Here is a 6,000-nt window from a genome sequence, read left to right as displayed (position 1 = left end):
TTGCAAAATTATATGCTTAGGCCTGTTGCCTGGAGTTTTTCAGTGACTGAGGGCTGGAGAAATCTATGCTAGCCACGGATCCAGATGCTAAGAACACCAAATTCACTTCATTAGTTCCCATAATAATGAGCTAGTCCATTAGCCTGCACTGCCACCTAGCCTCCTCATCCTTTGGAGAGCAGAAAGTACAGTGTGACTATTTAGAGCAAGATAACTAGGAAAATGTTCCTGTAATGATCCCTTTTCTCCTTTGTTTAAAGATATAATTTCATCTAATCAGAAGATTTTCATCAGCATTCTGAAAACTGTTGCCCCAGTATTAGCCAGTGGGGGGAAAGAGCAGGGAGAAATGGAGATGGTTTTCTTCAAAATGTTAGTTCCTTGCTCAGTGCAAGTATTACTCATAATTTGGTAAGGTCTGAGCTTGGTGAGGAAGCAGCCAAGCTGGTGCATGACTATTAAATATTTTAACAGTCTGATTCATCTCAAAGTGATTCAGAGACTATTGATAGTCGTCCTGTCAGGAGCTGCCATCTCTGTGGGGAGGTTGGAGCGGTTAGTGACACACCAGTAGTGCTTTGCGGCGTTTCACAGCATTCATGAGCTAAGGATATGGGGGAAAATGAAGGTGGCAAATGCAGCTCTGCTGGGACACTGATATTAGTGTTTCTATTACCAGAAGAAGTCATGTAACTTCTGACCCCCGCTGAGGGGAAAAATGACCCTAGGAAAGGGGAACCAAGGCTCTCCTGCTGAACCAGGGCTGCTGCTGTCCCTTTCCTTCTTCTCCAATTCTTCACTGGGTGGGAGGAAGTCAGGGTACTTGTGTGTGGAGACTAGCTACCACAAGATAACCATTTGGCTGTGTTTAGTGGGGAGCTGTTCCCCTGGAACTGGAGAAGACTGAGCCTTTAGCAAGGATGCAGGATGGGAACAGCAACTCAAAATCAGGTTGGATGCAGGAGGTTAGTGAAAGGTAAGAAACATGTCCTTACAGCTGTGAATTCCATCAACTTTGGAAGAGGCCTCTGTGCCTCTCCCAGCCTCTCTCTCCTACCTGTCAGCTGAACCTCTTTCATCACTGTTGCTAGACAGAATTGTTTTTTCCCCACCATTTGGGTGTCTGGGTTCGCATATTTTTACTTGCTATTCAGATGTTGATCTGACTTCCATCTTACAGGACTGTTAGTAGATGATGGGAAAAATACATTCAAATAATCAATTTCTGACCAATACAATTCCAGGACATCTGTGGTAGCTTCAGCCTTCCTAAATAACAAATGTATTTAATCTGAAGCTTTGGTTATCTGCAGCTCTGTGGAAACAAACACACAGCTTTTTGCTTTGGCACTGTTAACCTGTATTTAGGGTTGAAGGAGATTAGCACATCCGTCCTTTGTGAAAGACTGAAAATGGTGACTGGAGCTGGGGCTGCACTCATGATGCAAACAGAAATAGGCAGAAAGTGGAAATTGTGCACTGGCACAGTATGCCTGTGTGCCATGGACTCTTCCCATTACTTTGCTATTGCCAAGTAAGACCTCAAACTGAGCTCAGTGAATATGGGTGGAATGGGACACTATTACTGATTTTCTCTGATACAGATTTCAGCATACGTTATAGCAGTATTCAAAAACATTGGTAGCCAGATAATGTCAGGTGTACCACATCAGGCTTCTTCAAATTTGTGTGTGTGAGGAGTGAGAAACAAATTTACTTAGTTCCATCTCCAAGTCCTGCTAGATTTTCCTCCAACAGCAAATCTTCCTTCAGCGTTTGATGCTTTTATTAAATGTGAACAGTTTTGTCTGAGAAGGTACTGCAGTGATTTTTGGCTTGACTAAATAAAGGATCAGCTGAGTAGTGCACCCATGCCTAATGGTTAGCCATGGGACAAATCTGTATGTTTGTTCATACAGATAATGTGCAACAGCTTGTTAGAATGCCCAGGATATGTCTTACAGAGTATATTGGATTAAACAAAACCCATCGCTAAGCCTCGTAGATCAGTAAAATGCCATACATGTTAAGAAACCCTGTGAATGAACTTGAGGGTCTAGCAATGAGGCCATAGTCTTCTCTTGCTCTGAGGGAATGAGCTGCCCACTCTCTGTATTTGACTGAACAAGGGACGAGGTACTCCTGGGGTGATGGAGACCTAGCATCTCTGCTTAGGCTTACATCTATATCTCATTCTTTAAAATTAGCAGAGGATTTCGAGTGGTAGGGGTTAAAACTAGGAAAAAAATGAGGCGATTAAAGTTGGCATGGAGGTACCTATAGGTGGTGCTGGTCAGTAGAGCTTAGCAGTCAAACATATCAGAAGGCACTTCTAGATGCACTCACCATTCATTAGATGTGGGTTTTGGTGTATAATTCCGAAAGCTAGAAGGTTGCTGGTGTTGTTTGGATGCTATGATAGCTCCAGAGAATTCCAGCATGCTATTTTATCAGCTGGCTAATCATCCAACATGAGGCTATGGAAAGTAAAATAAGAAAAGGGAATTAAGTATTAATATTCTGAATAATAACCCACAAAACAACAACAAAACAAACGAACCCAAGCAATAACAACAACAAAACCCACAGCAACCGACAATAATTTGTAAAGAAATTAATGCAATCCAAATAAAGGCACTGGAGCAGTTATAGTTACTAACCACTGTTACCAAGCTGTAAGATTAGCTTACAAGTTGCATTTTATCCTACTTTGCACATAAAATAATAAAAAAAAAATCATTGGAAAAGTTGCAAATTAGGACTAATGTTGATCCACCTTTCAGTTTTGTTGTGATTTTTTTTTCACTTTCTTTATGTTCAGGTTCTGAAAGGACTGCAGAAAGAGGCTTAGATATAGAAAAAGGAATACCTAGATTCTATGAATAAGTTGTGATGCTTATATGCATCTTCTTAATCAATATCCTGTACCTCTACCTTTGGTAGCTTTACTAGGATGACCAACTGCAGCTATGATGCAGTTGCAGAATATGATACTCAGTCAGACAGAAAAAGAGACCTAATACCTGTGTATCTAATGCCTGGACACTAATCAATAGGCAGTCTGAAGGTGCTGTAACAACTTTGCTTAATGGCTAGTGAAAAGTCTAGGAGCAGGTGCCCAAGCATCCCCAGAAGGGTGCAAGGTGCCTACCCCAGCTCCGTAATCTGAAGTTCTGGGTGCTCTCCTCGTTGGAGTGAGCTTTAAATCTGCAGGAGCAAGAGCACCCCTATTTCCTGCTGTCTGTAATCTATCTGACTGGTGATATATGAAAAGTAGTCAGTGTCCCCAGCAGTGTGTTGTTTGAAGGAGCTTATCCTTTTCTTCTGAATTCTGTGTTCAGCTGGCAACATGTGGTAGATCAGAGCATGTCAGGCAGACTTCAGGTCAGTTCTCTTTGGTCCTGACTGTATGTACTGCAGATTTTCTGTCTGACTGAATTCTGGTCACTTTGATTCCCTGTACCTCTGTGATGTGGGGTTGATGGTGTATCTTTTCTCTTGCCATTTACCTGTGCCATCTCTTTAAACTGCCACCTTTCCTTGGGTAGGTGCAGTGTCTTCTTGTCTGTTCACATAGTTTTCAATAATCTGGGACCCTTCTTCCCCCCTGCAGCTTCTAAACATTATGCAGATAAATGATCTGAAGATGTGGTTGGTGAAAAACTCTGAAACTAAACCTGTTTAGCTCCCTAGGTATATTACACAAGTTACTGTTACTAATATTCCTCTTCACTGCATGCATTGGCTGCTCTTGAACCATTACTCAGTGCCATGAACTTGTATTAATAATATTCATAACTACTTGCCTAATCTTTAGTATCGGAATGAACATGGATGTTCAGCATTTCCGTCCCGGTTTCCAGGTTAAGTCTCTGTGTATATTGATTTGTCTATCAGCTGACAGCGTTGCTTTATGTAAACAGAAGTGATAGAGTCCAAACTGCCAGGGACCTGAGGCAGGAGAAGGCCCTAAAGATCCTGCCTCTCCTCTCCTGGGGCCTCTCCCAACCATGTCTGTGGCCCAGAAGCCCCATTTCAGCCCAGCCCAGAGTCATCAGCCTCTGCCCCAGCAATGCCTGCCCCTGTAGCTCAGGGGGAGGCTGTAACTCAGCTCCCTGTCCCTTCAGCAGAAGCCAGCCTTCAGCCCTGACAAACAACCTAATATTCAGACGTTGAGAAGTGTAGCTGCAATGAGATAGGAGACAAAATACAAAATCAAGAGTGGCTCAATGAGGAAATGAATGCAAATATTAACTTCGCTTCCTCCAGCTACTAACACACAGCTAGCTTTCAGCTATGGATCCCCACAGGCTTGGATAATTCCTTTAAATCCTTGACTTGACAGCTTATCCTGCCCTTTGTGGTGCAATCTGAAGTTAGTTATTTCACATATTGCTTTACAGAGGGCAAAGCACGGGCCCTTTGCCATTGCTGGAATCCTGTGCTGATTTCCTCTCTCTATTTTTTCCTCATATCCCATATTCAACAGCCAGACCAAATCAGTCAGCTCTGTCTTATATGCAAGTGTTTTGGGTGGAAGTGAGATAAAACTCTTTCAATCAAAATGCCTCCTGTGGCACTCCTGGAACAAGGCTACCCACCCAGGAGATGATTTATTGTAGATGGAGGAAGGGCAATGCAACTCCCTTTACATGCTAGAATATCCTCCACCATCCTTAGGGACTTGATAAAAACTATCTCCAGTTTGTAAAAAGGCCTTTTTATACTTCCTTTAAAAAGGATGGTCTTGGCTAATGTACTCAAAATGGGATAATAATGACAACTTGACGTGGGCAAAAGCACTATATACAATCCAAAATGACAAGTTGTCGAAAAGGATGATGGACAGCCAGGGGTGGTGTACCTGATGTGGAGATAAGACCATTATGTGTCTTGAAGTTTAAACTTGGCAGCCCAGCTGTGAAATGTGCCTGAAAGCCCCATTGTCTACTGGGTTGCTAAGGAGCCTTTGAAATTAAGGAAAAGTGTTAATTTGAACAAGAAATTCTGATTAGCAGCGCAAGTAGACAGGTACAACCATCATCTCTAATATATCCATGAGTGCTCTCTTGCACTGCTGTTCTTTCTGTTCTTGTCCCCAGTGGAATGTCATAGCACTATTTTCAGAGCCCAGCAGTGCCACTTTTGTCACTGGGAACCTGGAGGAGGTGGCTGAGGTGCTCCCAGCTACAGCCTTGGTCGTTGTGCCAGGTAATTACTGAAGGCTGTACCTGATTCTTGGTTTTCTATTTCATGTTTTTTGATGGCATTATTGTCTACTTTTAACCCTTTCACTGTAGTCTTTATTAATCTAAGAACACATGAAAGACCACATTGATTTACAGACAGTGATCCTTGAAGGTGCGTGCCCTTCTATGTCATGAATAGTAAGTATGGAAGGCCAAGGTTCAACACAAATGAATCCTTTCTAAGGGGGTCTAGGGATGTGGAGAATCTCAGAAAATCAGACCTTGCAGCAGGCTGTTTAAATGTGAATGAAAGTATTGTCTAGCCTTAGGCATATGTATGGGAAAATGCTTGGTTCTGCTGTTTCCTAAAATTAGCGTAAAAGGTTAAAAGAATTCAAAACAGATCCCAAAGCTAGTTCCAGCTGCTGTAATCAGTAGTAAGAATTTCCCTTTTCCTCTGTATTTACAAGTCATTTAAATGTTAATGCTTTTTAATGCTTTGATTATGGTGCCTATTAGCAGTGGAGCTATCTGCAGAATTGTACTCATGCACCTGAAATAGAACAGTTCTGCTTCTTGAGTGGAATCAGCCCGAGCTGTTGGTGAAACACTTTAACATAGCCCAAAGCAAGCCTTGTAAAGAGTCTATATGGCTGCTAAACAGCTTATATGGATGTTGGGACATTTGTATTCAGACTGATCCCTTCTATCAGGAGTTACAATAAGTCTCCTAGAATAGAATGGGGTGAAAAAAGGAATTTTCAAAGGATCACCTAAAAGGTGAGGCTGTGTCACTGTGTGGAACAGCTTC

At 42.2% G+C, this 6,000-nt stretch overlaps 1 protein-coding gene across 1 annotated transcript in view; it reads left to right on the top strand.

Annotated features, from left to right (window-relative positions):
* The first annotated feature begins 599 nt into the window (after positions 1 to 599).
* The window catches only part of LOC118244497 (deubiquitinase DESI2-like), a 60,237-nt gene continuing 54,836 nt past the window's right edge, over positions 600 to 6,000 (top strand). Inside the window, exon 1 of the mRNA XM_035539534.2 lies at positions 600 to 976. The gene's annotated coding sequence lies outside the window, so the exon portion shown is untranslated. The remainder of the gene's footprint in view (positions 977 to 6,000) is intronic.

The sequence above is a fragment of the Cygnus atratus genome, chromosome 5, assembly GCF_013377495.2.
Source record: "Cygnus atratus isolate AKBS03 ecotype Queensland, Australia chromosome 5, CAtr_DNAZoo_HiC_assembly, whole genome shotgun sequence".
Classification (NCBI taxonomy): Eukaryota; Metazoa; Chordata; class Aves; order Anseriformes; family Anatidae; genus Cygnus; species Cygnus atratus.
The sequence above is the reverse complement of the archived record's forward strand: the minus strand, read 5'-3'. Positions and strand labels throughout refer to the sequence as shown.